Source organism: Fukomys damarensis, unplaced genomic scaffold (assembly GCF_012274545.1).
Source record: "Fukomys damarensis isolate Sample0158 unplaced genomic scaffold, DMR_v1.0_HiC HiC_scaffold_11, whole genome shotgun sequence".
Lineage (NCBI taxonomy): Eukaryota > Metazoa > Chordata > Mammalia > Rodentia > Bathyergidae > Fukomys > Fukomys damarensis.
The window spans coordinates 21,355,090-21,371,812 of record NW_022900923.1 but is presented as its reverse complement, the minus strand read 5'-3'; the positions used below and the strand labels follow the sequence as shown (position 1 = coordinate 21,371,812).

At 35.7% G+C, this 16,723-nt stretch overlaps 1 protein-coding gene across 2 annotated transcripts in view; it reads right to left on the bottom strand.

The window, feature by feature from the left end:
* Ralgps2 (Ral GEF with PH domain and SH3 binding motif 2) overlaps window positions 1–16,431 on the bottom strand; it is a 128,752-nt gene extending 112,321 nt beyond the window's left edge. For both annotated transcript variants that reach the window (XM_010630230.2, XM_010630231.2), the window contains exon 1: window positions 16,340–16,431. The gene's annotated coding sequence lies outside the window, so the exon portion shown is untranslated. The remainder of the gene's footprint in view (window positions 1–16,339) is intronic.
* Window positions 16,432–16,723: the final 292 nt, after the last annotated feature.

Below are 16,723 nucleotides of genomic sequence, written 5' to 3'. Positions count from 1 at the left end.
TTCAAAATTAAAAGACTTAAATATCAAAAAGGGAACAATCTATAAAATAATGTGTGTAATGGTTATTTTTTTTTATCTCCTGTACAGAAAATCCAGTTAATTTGCTAAGTTATTCTAAAATAAAAGAACTCTTGAGATCTCTTATACCACCTGGCCCAAAATATGAACACAGGTTAACAAGAAATTCACATAACAGAACAGGGCTCAAGCAAAAAGATAAACTACATTTCAAAAACTAGTTTTATCTGTTGTATTTGGTGATTATGTGTGCATGTGGGTCAGATTCTCTATTCAAAAGACTGGTCCTCCAAAGTCTACTTAGAATACTGTGTTTGAAAGTTTAAAAAACCAACACACTAATACAATATTAGCAATTAAAAGCATGAAAACAATCCAAATGATCAGAAATATTTAAATACTTGGCAGAGTGTATCACTGTGAACCTAGGAATGGTCAGGGAAGAGACTGGTGCATATTAAGGGAGCTGAATTACTTATCAGCTCTCCTAGGTTTCCAGATTGCTGACAGCATACTTCTCAGCCTCTGTAATGATATGAGTCAATTTCAAATATATATGTGTATGTATAGTGTGTGTACAAAATAAAATCTCCTATATGTAAAGATTATATATTAAAACTAATATGTATAATATAAGCATATAAGGGGTATAAACACATATATGTATGTGTGTATATATATATATATGTATATATATATATATATATATACATATATATATATATATATCCTATGGTTTTTGTGGCAAACCCTCATGCACTCTTTTTGTAACTTTGCTAAAGTATTTGTTTGAAATTATTTCAAAACAAAAAAATAAGGGAAAACTCTAAATTATAAAGAAACTCCACAATTTACAAAATTTCACAGGAACTAAGAAAGCTACACAGTAAGAAGTACAACTCTTCCTACCAACAGATGGCAATAGTAATCACTTTTTTAATGACATTAATGCCACCACAGGCTAATGAACAGCTTTTTAGAACTAAGCTACCTACATCTGTACACATATTTTGCTTTGTACTAATAGAAATAAAAACACAGATAAATATTACTTAAGAAATGGAAGGTAATTTGGAGATCTCAACTTGGGATGTATTTCAAATCCTCAGGTCATTTGAGTCTTGCCCTCTCATCCCAGGGCATGCATTAATCCATCCCAGTTCCCTTGGAGAATCACAGCTGTAGGAATTTATTGTTAAGTGATGAAAAGGTATCATATCTTTCAAAGATACCAAAATTAATGAAGAGGATGGAATAAAAAGGGGGGGCAAGTATGCTAGTGCACTGCTTTATTCCCATCTCCTGACTTTACATAGGCGAGTATCAACTCAATGCTAAGGTCATGTGATTTGGCCAGCTCACACAACCAGTAAATGGCAAAAACAGGTCTTAATTGCAACCTTGTTTGCTGATCCTTGACACTATCTTTCCCTACAAATGCTTACTTGAACCTTTTAATATTGTAGAAATGAAGGAGTGGCAGGAGACAAAATACCTAGTTTTTCTGTCTCTGTGCTTTTTAATAGTTCATCAGGTACATAGATACAAAGGATTGTACAAAGTTAGGACCAGTAAAATCCTTGCTTATACTCAAAGGACTGTTAGCACTTCAAAGTTTGGCAGAGGGCAAAATCCAAAACACAGATTTGGATCATGAGGAATTAGTCTGAAGGAACAGGTAGAAAGAGGATGTCTGTCACAGTAGAAGAAAAGCCTGAACTTTACCCTGTACCCAAGGAAAAGACAAGTCCTTATAAATGGATTATAAAAAATTATGTAAGTTTCATTCAGAAGGTGTGTGTGTGTGTGTATATATATATATATATGTATATATATATATATATACATATATATATATATATATAGAGAGAGAGAGAGAGAGAGAGAAAGACACACACACACAAAGAAACCCAAGATTGTATCACTCATTCCTACTATTTTCCTACTCAGTCCTGTTGAATTTATAAATTTCAACAAATGGATACCTATGTGAAAACTTCAAGTAAAGTAAATCCTTGATATTGTGAGGATTTGAGAATACTACCAAATTTGAGACTACTAGGGCACATAAAACACTAAAGTATAATTAATTTTTTAACTTTTTTGGCCATTTAATAGTTCTCAGTATGAAATAACTTATACTTACATTATCATGTACATTGTAGACTCAACTGCATTATGAATTTAAGCCATCACAGAATTCCATGTTTTACTCATTAATTTACTCCAAAGTCCTCCTTCTAAATCTATTATAATTCTCTTTTCTTTGGCCACCAGAAGTTAGTCCCAGCAGCAGGATAACAGTATGGGCAAAAAAGTTACTATACAAAACAATAAGATTAACAAATTACACTGAGATGTGCCTACTGGAGGACAGACTAGAATCAAATCTGTGTTGACAATCACAAGTTTTGTATGACATGTACCCTCCCCCAGTAACTCACAGAATACTGAAAACCACAAGGATTAATTTGTGAAAACCAGGAATTCTACTGGTAATTCACCCACGCTGTCCCCCCAAAAATCATGTACTCTTAATACTAAAGACCTCCACTGGCTAATGTTAAGACCCTGTTTTTCAACTAAGATAAACACAGATTCCATATTCTTGGACTCAACCAACTGCAGATTAAAAATGCTTCAGAAAACAATTGCACCTCTACTAAATATGTACAACTTTTCTTGTAATCCCCTAAATAATACAGTATAATTATTTATATAACATTTACAATGAATTAGGTACTATAAATAATCTGGAAATGATTTTAAATTATACAGAAGACACATACATTACATGAAAATACTATGCAATTTTATAAATTGAACATGTGCATCTACAGATTTTGATAACCAAATCCCTATGGATATAAGGAACAACTATTTACATAGTGACTTAGAGTTTACACATACACCTTAATTTCAAAAGAAGGATTTCAAAAGATGTTCTGGTAAATTTACAGTTTTCCACCCAAATATTTTTACTGAGAAGTGAAGAGTACTAGGTCTCTGGAGAGACAATTATTACTGCATTAGTTGCTGGACACCTAGTGACCAGGAGAAGGTAGTTTCCTGTTTGGATGTTGAGATGTTAGAGACCAGAACAGTGTGCTTCATTTGTTCTAACAGCCACCTAAATGAACATATATTAAATTTAGGAAACTCAGGCTCAAAGAAGCGGCAGTGGTCTCAAGAACAACAAAGCATTAAGTACAGTGGCACAAGGCTACAATCCCAGCTACTCGGAAGACTGAAACAGGAGGATCACAAGATGGAGGCCAGCCTGAGAGAAATTTTAAAAAGGTCTGTGGATGTTGCTCAGTTGTAAAAAGCTTCCTAGCATTGTTTGACGCTCAAATACCATAAAAAATAACAACAATAATTATCATTATTCTACAGACTTTTTTGACAGGTAAACTAGCCAGAATTTGTGGACTATTTGAATATAGGTTAAAAAAAAAAAAAGGAGCAAAGGCTGCTTTATCATTCTACTTCTCACTTAAAGTTCTTGTTTCACTTATTCCATGCCATCATTGGTAAAAGCCATTATAATAAAAGTAGAGCAGCTTCAAGTAAAAGGGTATCATTTTCCTCCATTTGCAACCAGCCACCACTAGGGAGACTAAGCAGACAAAACCAAATGTTCCAAACTGAAAATGCTGATGGCCTAGAACAGAAGTTGACAAGGCAAATCTAGCCCCATTTTTGTATAAAAGTTTTACAGGAACATATACACTCATCCATTTATGTATTTAGTGTCTATAGTTGGTTTCATCATACAGAGGCAAAACTGACACCTGCAATAGAGACTGTAGAGTCTATTGTGCCTTGATTATTTACTAGAAACTTGCCATACTCTGGTCTGAAAACAATTCAGAAAGCACCGCTTTACTACAACAGATGGAAATAAGACATAAAGGTAAGCTGCACTCTACCTCTCTGCACATGGACCAAATCTTGCTATGTAGCCATCAGCTTCTGGAGCAGCTGACGTAAATCTGTAATAGTAGCAAGTACTACCTAAGATATTAATCAAGCTGAATTGACAAAATTCCAATTATTACTAAATTCTTAAAAATACTCCTCAAAAACAATTTATTAGGAGCCAGTGTTTTAATTCTATTCAAACCACTGTCTTTCCCTCCACTGTAATAACTTTTTCTCCTAGAGTTCCTCTTTTAAAATGGAAAAAAGGTGATAAAGTAATGTGTATTTCAAAAAACTACAAGAAATAATGTTTGAACAGATATGGATATTTAAACATTATACAATGTAGACAGATATCAAAACATCACGATACCCCATAAATATTTATAATTTCATGTTATAATATACCAGCTAAAATAAATTGAAAAATAAAGGTAAAATGGAAACAGAAGAAACAATTAAGTTCCATGTGTCATCATATAAAAGTGCTGAAATATCTGGGTCTTGTTTTTTTTATAGGACACTGGCAAAAAAAAAAAAAAAATTTTTTTAAAAAAAAAAAAAAAAAAAAAAAGTTGGCTAGGCAGGCCTTTTTATTTAATCCTAAATCTAAATTTCAGACTTCAAATATTATTTTAAAAACAAACAAAAACTGAATCTTAGTCAACTGTAAGTTAGCTCTACTGATAGTCTCTATTATACTAGGTTGGAGAATTATGTAGATGGTGGTGATGGTGCGTCAACACTTTTTAAAAAAAGATATGAAAAGAAATACTTGTGCTACAACACATGCAAACAATTCCAGGTGGCTATATGAAAATAATCACTCCATAAATTATGGTCTCATAAACATATCATTCACATATTCGCAAAGACCTGAGACACAATTTTCTTCCGTTTCTTCTTTAGCAATTTGTTTCACCTATAACACATTCAATACAAGAATGTGTAATAACAGAATTCAAATGATAAGCAGTTAAACTGATTCTAGATATTCTAATTCAGGTTATCTCGACCTTGGCACTACTGACATTTGGATTGGGACTGGTTAATTCTTTGTTGAGGAAGATTTGCTATGTACTGTAGGATGTTTGGCGGTACCTTTGACCTCTATCCACTAGATGTCAGTGATGGTAAAAAGCCTTCAGAAGGTTATCACTGCTAGGTAAAGAGATGATGCTCCAAATGAATTGTGTGTGTGTGTGTGTGTGTGTCTGCACGCGCGCATGTGCATGTGGCCTCACACATGCTAGATATCTAAGTGCTCTACCACTAAACTACATGCTCGGTGCTTTATATTTTAAGAGTCTTGCTAAATTGTCCAGGCCGGCCTGGAACTTGCAGCCTTCCTGACTCAGCCTCTCTAGTCACTGGGATTACAGGTGTGTGTCACTATGTCCATCTTGGTCATGGTATCTTCACCAACTAATACACAACCTTGTTTTACATGCGCAATCCTATTTTGCTCAGTTATTACCTGGAATGAAGGTTAGATGTCGAATGTTGTTTGTTACATTTAATGAGATGATTGTGTGGGTTTTTAAAATGTTGATTATATATAGTAAATGACAATGAGTACTTTTATAAGGTTAATGCTGGTCTAACAAAATACACTAGAAAGAATTCTCTTTTCTCTAATTTTCTAGAAATGTTTCTATAGAACTGGTACTATTTTTTCCTTAAATGTTCAGCAAAACTTATTTATAAAGCTACCTGGTTATTTAGGTTATCTCAACCTTGGCACTATTGACATTCGGATTGGGACTGGTTAATTCTTTGTTGAGGAAGATTTGCAATGTACTGTAGGATGTTCCCCAGTAACTTTGACCTCTATCCACTAGATGTTGGTGATGGTAAAGTGTTTATTGTTTGGGAGTATTTTAATCACACATTCAATTTCTTTAATAGATACTAGGTTATTCAGATTGTCTATTCCTTCTTGAATGAAGTTTAGCTATACATCTTTCAAAGAAAGCAGTTCATCTCTGTTGAAAAATTTATAGGCATAAAGTTGTTCATAATATTCCTTTTTATCCTTTTACTATCTGCAGACTCTGTGATGATATCACCTCTGTTATTCTCAATACCAATCAGTCTGGTCTGGTCAGAGCTTTGTCAATTTTATCGATTTTTCCCTCACCCCTCAAAAACATCAACTTTTGGTCTGATTTTGTCTCATGAATAGGGAGCAGAAATACTGTAATTTTCATATTGATATAATTTATCATTTTCTTTTTTGAGACAGGGACTCACTGTGTAGTTGAGACTGACCTGGACCTCACTATGTAGCCCAGTCTTGTCTCGAACTCACAGCAATCCTCCTGCCTTAGCCTCCCGAGTGCTAGGGTTACAGGGTTACACCTGGCTCATTTTCTTACTTGTAATTAACTCTGGTTTAATTTTCTCTTTCACTAACTTAAAGTTGAAATGAAAGTGATTGATTTGAAATCTTTCTTTTCCAATACAGGAATTCAGGGCTATAAATAGTACAGTATTTTCATTATCATTCAGTTCAAAATATTTTCTTATTTACCATTTAAGGTAAGTAAGCCAGGGATGGTGACACACATCTGTTAATCTCAGCAGTATGGGAGGCTGAGGCAGGAAGATCACAAGTTCAAGCCCAGCCTGGACAACTCGACAAGAACATTTCAAAATAATAAAAAAACCTGGGTATGTAGCACAGTGTGATGGCTTTGGGCTCAATCCCCAGAGCCATCAAAAATAGTAATAGTAGTAATAATAATTTAAAAATAGAAATAAAAAGGAATTAGATGTTAACAACCAAAACTCCAGAACTAGAGCACCTGGAGTCAAATTCTATCTCTGCCACTTACATTTTTTTTTTTTTTGGTACCTGGGATTGAACTCAGTTCCTTGTACTTGCAAGGCAGGCACCAGAAACACTGAGCTAAATCCCTGGCCCTCTGCCACTTACATAAAACAAAAGTGGGCTAGTTAACTAATTTCCCTGTGCCTATTTCTTCATCTTTTTCTTTTTTTAATTTTTTTTATTTTTACCAGGGATCAAACTTGGGTCCTTGCACTTGCAAGGCAGGCAGTGGAACCACTGAGCTAAATACCTGGCCCCCTACATCTTCATCTTTAAAATGAAGGTACCAGTACTTACCTCACCCGGTTATCATAAAGATCCATGAACTAACGCAGATAAAATGCCGAGAATACCACCATACATCTATTAAATGCCCAAATAAGTAGCAAGTACTATTAAACTTTATAAGATAATCTTTAATGCCGTATACTACTTTGCTTACTTGCCCACATGTAGGATCAAATCTGTAGGCAGATTAACTGTAGTTTAAGAATAACTCTAATTATTATGAATCTTTTCACTGTAAACAAAACACCTAAATTACCTCAAACAATAGACAGTTATTAATGAACATTTGTTATTCGTGTAGCATTTTTTAAAAAGCTGCGTATATGTCATTTCCAGCTCTCATATCTTCTATAAAGTAAGGTATCATTAGGATGCTCATTTTACAGATGAAAAATGAGACATTAGTTAAACCATTTGCCCATTCTCATACAGCTGATAAGAGTCAGAATTCAAACATCCAAAGAGGTATCTTAAAAGATCTTTGGTAAGTGAGTTCTACCATTCACCTTCTGGCTCTCTTAATGGCAATACAAAAGCTTTATATTTAACACTTTTTTGTTATATAATTAGCTAGGATGAAGCAAGAGATATTGAAAGGGAAAATGAACATAAAATTTTTTAATGCTACTTCCTATCAATGTTGTTTTAAGTCTTTCCTTGGGAAGATTATCCAACTTATAAATAGAACCCCCCCACCAAGGAAGACAGTTTGGACTTTTTCCAATTTTCATTCACAAACTTTCTTTACCTCAAAAAGAAAAAAAGAAAAAAAAAAACAGAACAAGAAGCTAAACAGTCAGTAGTCAGCAGTATGTACTATTATTTCAGTAATCATCTCTGCTTCATTTCTAAGGATTAAAAAAATCTAGTTCTACCCTACCAAATATAACTGCAGGACTTCCAGGAAAATGGCAGAGTGGTAAGCAACAGAAAAAGAGCTTCTCTGAGATTTGGTATCCCTGTACTGAAATATAGCAGTGTGAGAAGGAAAAAAGGAGGGAAGAGGGTCCCCAGGACTCAGGAAGGATATAAGGCAAGAATTAACGTCTACAGGGAGAGTGAAGAAAGAGACTAACAAAGAAGAGGGAGGTACCAAATGGCACTCTCCCTCCCAGAGCCTGGACTCTGTAAAGGAATAGCACAACAAAACCGCAGACTCACTGACTACTGACAACCCCAGAGGCTTTCACAGAGGAACACACCCTGGAACAGAGTAGTGGAGGAACTAAACTGCAATGGCTAGTGAGTTATCCAGATTCAAACCTCATCCAGGAGAGGGTTTTTGGCTGGTAGCCGTCTTGGGGTGGGGGCCAACTGACCTGGAAACTCAGAACAGCTGTGGGTAGAATCTACCTAGTGGCTTCCAGTGCCTTGGAGTGGGTGCTGAGTTAAGTCAGCAGAAGGTCAGGCAAGGAACAGAGTTCAAGCCAATAGGGGACACAAAGATTGTTGTAGGCTCAAAGAATCTGGTTCCAGCCTCATAGCCAGAAACCAGCCTGAACTTTAGAGGAATTAAACAGGCAGGCTGGCTGGGATTATCCACTAACCCACCATCAAGCTGCAGTTAGCTTGCTGGGATTAATCAATTTGGCTCTGGACTCTGTTTGCCCACACTGACTAAGTGACAGTGGAGACATACCTTGAATTGGATGTTTTGGGTTTGTTTGTTTTTTTAAATCTTTTTTTCTTAGTCTTTCCTCCTTTCTAGTTTTTTTGTTTTGGTTTTGTGTGGGTTTTTTTTTGTTGTTTTTTTTTGTTTTGTTTTGTTTTTTTTGAGACAGGGTCTCACTATGTAGTTGAGACTGATCTGGAACTCATTATGTAGCCTAGGCTGGTCTCAAACTCACAGCAATTCCTGTCTCAGCCTCCTGAGTGCTGGGATTAAAGGCGTGCACCACCACACCTGGCTTCCTCCTTTCTAGTTCTTATTTTCTTTTTCTTGCTTGTTTCAACACAGTTTCTAGTTTTTTGTTGTTATGTTCTTTTACTTTTTCTCTTTCCCACCTGTCTTCACCAGTTTCCTAAAGTTTGTCCTTCAGTCTTGCTTCTGACCTCTTCCTCCTTTTCTATTTCTGTTTTTTACTCCTTAGCTCCTTTTAAATCTTGTCCCCTATGGGTAAAAAAGCCACATTAGGGCTGGAGATTTGGCTAAGTGGTTCTGCTGCCTGCCTCACAAACACAAGGGCCTGAGTTCAATCCCTGGGGGGGAAAAAGCCATATTAAGGGCTACAACTTGTCATTTTCTAGGCTGTATTGATGCTACTGTTATTGTTGATTGAACTACTTTAGACAAAGTGACATAATCATGCTAATCAGTTATTTCTCCTGGTATACCAACACTGAAATTGCTCAAGGTCATTAAAAAACAAAACAAAACACTACAAGCCAGTGCCAAAGAACTGGCAGCTGGGCCAAGTAGGCAGAAACTTCTCATACTCAATAAATCAAAGAAGTAGGGTCCTGCAACAGACTCAAAACCCAAAAGCTGGCTATACTTTGGAAGATGACACTTCTGAGAAGTAACCATTTCCTAAGGGTTCTGAATGCTGGCAATAAAGCTACTTGCCATAAGCATCAATGCAGGAATCAAACTTTAAAAACATTAGAAAATGAGAAGACCCTTAAACAAGATGTAACCACCACTACCCGACTTTTAGCTCACCAAAGGAAAACCCCAGGGGGGCAATGAAGTGGAACAATACAAAACCCACCCACCTGGATTCTGAAGTGGTAACAGCAGAAGTAACAAAGCAGATAAATGAGGCTTTAGAAAAAAATAAAAGCAGAAATAATTTCCCAAATAACTACGGAGATGGTGACCAGAATGAAAGCTATAGATTAAAAAAGTAATAATAATAAGAGCTCAGGAACATGATAGAAGCCTTGAACACCCAGCATAGGAAAGAAATGGAATCCACTGGAAACATATGAATGGAAACACATTCAAACAGATATCCAGATTAAAAATGTCACAAAAAGTATATACAGCAGGATGAGCCAATGTGAAGACCGAATATCAGACACAGAAGACATGATTGTGGTTAGCAATCATGAAAAGACAGGTTTCTTAAAAATAACAAGAGACCATGAGAAATCAATCCAGCAGCTGCTAGATGATGCAAAGAATAACATAAGATTGACTGGAGTCATGAAAAACCAGGGGACAGTGCAGATGATATAAAAAACCTGTTCTCAAAAGTAATGGCAGAAAACGTCCCAAACATGGAAAAAGAATTTGACACACAGATAAGTGAGGCATACAGGACTCCAATTAGCCATGATCAAAAAGTCTTCCCCAAGGCATATAATAGTCAAGATACCAGAAATTCAAAACAAGAAAAGAATATTAAAAGCTGTTACAGAAAAGAAAAATCACCTATAAAGAAAAGCCCATCAGAATTACAGCAGACTTCTCAACACAAACTATCAAGTCATGGAGAACTTGGAGTGAAGTATTTCAAGCCCTACAGAAAAACAACCTCCAACCCAGACTGATGTACCCTGCAGAGCTATCTTTTGAAATGGACAGAGAAACAAAATAATTCCATAACAAAGAACACCTGAAGAAATTCATGACCAGCAAACCAGCACTCCAAAGTGTTCTGAAGGATATTCTAGAAAGAAACAATAAGGATTTTAACTCCATGAACCCAAGAGAATGAATCCACCAGACAAGACAAGAAAATAAACTGAGAAGCAAAGAAAGAAGTTAACAGCAGGAAAATAACATGACAGACATAATATATGGCAGTTATAACCATCAATATTAATGGTCTCAATTTACCAGTCAAAAGAAACAGACTGACAGAATGGATCAAGAATCAAGATCCAACAATATGCTGCATGCCAGGGATTTAGCTCAGCGGTGCTGCAACCTGCCTCACAAGCACAAGGTCCTGAGTTCAATCCCTGGTACCAAAATAAACAAATAAAAATGCTGCATACAAGAAATGCATTTAATTAAAAAAACAAATTATAGATGGAAAGTCAAGGGATGGAAAACAATATTCCATGTAACAGGATTCCAGAAAAAAGCTGGGGTAGCATTTTTTTTGGTACCAGGGATTGAACTTTTGAGGCAGGCAGCGGCACCACTGAGCTAAATCCCCAGCCCTAGGTAAAGCAATTCTATTTGCAAACAAAGTGGATTTCAAGCCAAGACTGTTTAAGAGAGAAAAAGAAGGTCACTATATCCTGGTAAAGGAAACAACCCAAGAGGAAGAGATAACAATCTTAAATATATATGCACCAAATAACAGTATACCCAACTATACAAAACAAACATTAACAGACATGAAAAATCATATAATCACTAATACAGTTGTAATGGGGGACCTTGGTATCCCACCATCACATATAGACAGATCAACTAGACAAAAAAATTAACAATAAAATATTAGAATTGGGGGGATTTAGCTCAGTGGTTTCACCACCTGCCTTAAAAGTGCAAGGTCCTAAGTTCAATCCCCAGTACCAAAAGAGAGAACTGAATCTAATTTATCAACAAATGGACTTAGTGGATGTGTACAGAGTGTTCCACTCCACAATATCAGAATACATTCTTCTCAGAGGCATACAAGACATTCTCCAAAACAGACCATACAATAAGGTTCAAATGGTATAACTGAGAGCGTGAAATAGGAAGAAAATGGCTACAGGGGAAGTAGGAAGGGGAGGGGAAAGGAAATAAGGGAAAAGAAAAAATGTGAAAAGAAGGAAAAAATGGAAACAAAGTCTTTGTAAAAAGGGAAGGATGAAGGGGGAGAAGGGAGGGCAGGGGTATGGGGAATAAATAAGAACCAAGATATATCATGTAAAGGTACAAGATCCCAATGATAAATGTAACTATTGTTTGCTTTAAATGTACCAATAAACTTAATGGGAAAAAAAATTTTGATATGAAAACAAAAAACAGAAAACAGACCATATACTAGCTAGCATACAGAACAAGCCTAAGTAAATGCAAACTAATTGAAAGTATCCAATGTATATTATCAGATTATAATGCAATGAAATTTAAATCAATGGCAAAAAAAAAACCCCACAAGAATTTCATAAACACATGGAAATTAAGTAATACCCCGCTGAACAACCAATGGGTCACACATGAAATTAAAGAAACTGGACAATTTCTTCAATTAAACAATAATGACAATACAACATACCAAAACTGATGGGACACAATGAAAGCAGTCCTACAAGGGAAATTTATACTGGTGAATTCCCATATCAGGAAAACAGAATGGGCTTACATAAACAACCTAATGTTGAACCTCAAGCTTCTAGAAAAAGAAGAGCAAGTCAAGCCCAAAGCTCTTACAAGGGAGGAAATTATAAATATCAGAGTAGAAATTAATGCAATGGAGACTAAGATAACAATACAAAGAATCAATGAATCAAAGAGTTGGTTGTTTGAAAAGTTAAATAAAATTGACAAACACTTAGCCAACCTTATCAGAAAAAGAAAAGACTCAAACCCAGGCAATTAGGAATGAAAAGGGAGAAATCACAACAGATCCTGCAGAGATCCAGAAGATCATCAGTATCTACTTTGAGAATCTGTATTCTAATAAGACGGAAAAAAAGAGAAGAAATGGACAGATTCAGAGATACATACGAATTACCAAAACTGAATCAAGAAGATATAGAGAATTTTTTTGTATTTTTTTCAGCTTTAATTGAGTTTATTGGTACATTTTAGGGATACAGTACAGTCACATTCATTGTTGGGATCTTGTACCTCTACATGACAGGTCCTGGTTCTCATTTTTTCCCCTTGTCCCTGCCCTCCCTTCACCCCCTCCTCCCCTTCCCATCTACAAGCACTTTATTTCCATCTTTTCTTTATCTCACATTTTTTTCTTTTCCCTTATTACCCTTCCCCTATCCATCCCACCTTCCCTACACCTTTAGCCCCTTTCTTCCCATTTCACCAAGAAGATATAGAAATTTTAAATAAACCAGTATCAGTCAATGAAATTGAAAATGTAATTTAAAAAACAGCAACAAAGAAAAGCCCTGACCCTGAAGGATTCACTGCTGAATTCTACAAGAAATTTAGAGAAGACCTAACACCAATATTACTCAAATTCTTCAATGAAATTGAAAGGAAAGCAATACTTCCAAATTCATTCCTGGAAGCAAGCATTAGCCTCATTCCAAAACTAGAGAAGGATATAACCTAAAAGGATAATAACAGGTCAGTCTTCCTAACGAACATAGATGCAAAAATCCTCAATAAAATACTGGACAAACATAATTCAGCAAATCATCAAAAAGGTTATATACCATGACCAAGCTGGATTCATCCCAGGGATACAGGAATGGTTTAATATATGCAAATCAATAAATGTAAAACATGATATTAACAGTCAAGGACAAAAACTATGATTCTCTCAAGAGATGCAGAAAAAGATTTTGAAAAGGTCCTACACCCATTCATGATAAAAACCATACAAACAATTGATATAGATGGTCTTTATCTCAATCTGATAAAAGCCACTTATGACAAACCAACAGCCAACATCATACTATGGACAAAAACTGAAAGCTTTCATTGTAAAATCAGGAACAAGACAAGGATGTCCACTGTCACCACTCTTGTTCAATATAGTTCTGGAAACATTAGCCACAGAAATTAGACAAAAGAAAGAAAGAAAAGGAATAAGGATAGGAAAGGAAGAATTTAAATTATCATTTACGGATGAGATGAAACTCTACATAGAAGACCCCAAAATAACAACCAAAAGACTTTTAGATTTGATAAGCAAATTTAGTGGCATAGCTAGATACAAAGTTGACACTAAAAAATCAACTGCTTTCCTGTACACAAATAAGACTCATGGAGAGAGAAATCAGAGAAACAATCCCTTTCACAAAATCATCCCCCGCAAAAGAAATATCTAGGAATCAGTCTAATGAAGGAAGTAAAAGACCTCTACATTGAAAACTACAGTACTGTGAAAAAGAAGATTGAAGAGGAGATCAGAAAACAGAAAGATATCACTTGTTCTTGGATAGGAAGAACCAATATAGTGAAAATGGCCATACTTCCAAAATTGTTATAGATTCAATGCAACCCCAATCAAAACACCAACACAGTATCTCTCAGAATTAAAAAAAAAAAAAAAAAAATCCCAAAATACATTGGGAACCAGAAGAGGCCTAGAATAGCAAAGGCAATTGTGGGCAACAAAGACAAGGCAGGAGGTATCACAATCCCTGACTTTAAATTATACTACAAATACTGTGACAAAACTAGCATAGTACTGGCAAAAGAACAGACTTGAGAATCAATGGAACAGACTAGAAGATGCAGAAACAACTCCAAACACACTCAGCCACCTTATCTTTGACAAAGGAGCCAAACACCTTCAATGGAATATAGTCTCTTTAATAAATGGTGCTGGAAAAACTGGCTTTCCACATGCCAAAGATTGAAACTAGACCTGTATCTTTCATTGTGCACTAACCTAAAATCTAAATGAATCCAGGAAATAAATATTAAAATAGAGGCCCTGAATCTGTTAAAAGAGAGAATAGGTAGAATGCTTGAAGATATAGGAGTAGGCAAAGACTTCATGAACAAAACCCAGACCACAGGGAAATAATACAAAGAATCAACAACTGGGACCTCAACTAATTAAAAAACTTGCACAGCAAGAGAAACTGCAAGCAGATTAAAGAAACAATCCAGAGTGGGAAAATTCTTTTTACCAGCTATTCAGAAAAAGGACTATTATCTAGAATATATAACGAACTAAAAAAAAAAAATTAGACCCCCGAAATTTAAAGACCCATTGCAAAAATGGGCATCTGAAATAAAGACACTTCTCAGATAAACAATTAGAAATGGCAAATAAAAATATAAAGAAATGTTCAACATCACTGATCATTTCAAGAAATGCAAATCAAAACAACGCTGACATTCCATTTCACTCCAGAAAAAATGGCTGCTATCAATAAATCAACCAATAACAAATGCTGGTGGGGCTCCAGGGGGTGTGGGTGGGGAAAGGAACTCTTCTCCACTGCTGGTGGGAGTATACAATGGTGCAATCACTGTGGAAATCAGTATGAAGATTTCTCAAAAAACTAAAACTAGAGGTTCCTTTCAACCCAGCTATTCCTCCTAGTATCTTCCCAAAATAATTAAAAGCATCCTACCACAGCAATATATGCCCACCCATGTTTACAGCAGCATAATTTGTAATAGCTAAATCTTGGGAAAAGCCCAAATGCCCATCAACTGACAAGTGGATAAAGAAGACATAGTCTTTTATACAATGGTGTACAACTCTGCCACATAGAAGGATGAGCTTGAGACATTTACAGCTAAATGGATGCATCTTGAGCCTACACTCTTAAGTAAAATAAATTAGACACTCATGTTTAAACACCACATTGCTTCTCTGGTGTGAGGAACCCAAAGTGGAAATAAGGGATAAAATGTATAACATTGGGAAATGGGAAGAAAGTGTTCCAATGGGAAGGGAAATAAGGGAGGAGGAAGGGAGAAAGGAAGGACAAGAAAAAAGTGAAAATAGAAGGAAAAAATAGAAAGCTTTTGTACATTGGGAGAGAAGGAGGTTGGGGGGGTGATGTGATAAAATTTATTTTAAAAAATATATATACATATACATGTGTGTGTATCTGCATTTTCCACCCCAACCCAAATAAGCCCTTCATCCAGAGCATGCCAAAAAGATTAATTTTATTGTCATATTTCAGCCATGTTGTTTTGCAACATTTTCCCCCCACTTAAATGAAACATTTAAGGACCTTAAGGACCATTCCTGTCTTCAATAAGCCACCTCTCTTGTGAAGTAGTGACGCTCTTCCACCTGACACATAATTACATATCATCTTACATTATTATATTTTCCCATACAACATTTTTGTCTTTCACCAGGATGGGAAAGGTACTTCTGTGATAACATTCTCAAGTGCTACACACACACACAAACACACACAAAGAGAGATGGAATGTCACATCCTTAAGAGCCTCAAAAGGTTTCTTTTACAAGACTTACTTCTGTGATAACATTCTCAAGTACTACACACACACACACACACACACACACACACATACACACACACACAAGAGAGAGAGATGGAATATCACATCCTTAAGAGCCTCAAAAGGTTTCTTTTACAAGACTTACTCCTGTCTCTCACTTTAAGAGACACAATGTTAACCACACAAACTTACAAAAATGTATCAGCAAATCAAAACTGTAGCGGAAACCAAAAGAGATTACCCTAATGACAACTTACAGAATAAAAGCGGTGTCAATCCACCTAAAATACATACTCATTCACCACCCACAAACCCCTAGATGGTCTTCAAAGGTTCAGCAATACACAGAAGTGCAATAGAAAACATACAGATTATTATGTAAGCTAATTCCAGAAGGCGGAAAAGTTCTAGTCAACTGCTGGGAATCTAAATCAGGCTGGAAGTAGCCTAACAAATAATTTACTCCAGTAACCCTAGAGAACTAGAGTAACCTCAGAAACAAGAGAAGCAGGGCTGTGATTACATTTGCTCTTCAAACTCTTGAAAGAGAAAGAATGAAGAACTCACTCATCTAAGCATTTTATTTACACCTTCTTACTTATCCTTACAAGGATTCTATGGAGAAAGTAGTACTATTATGC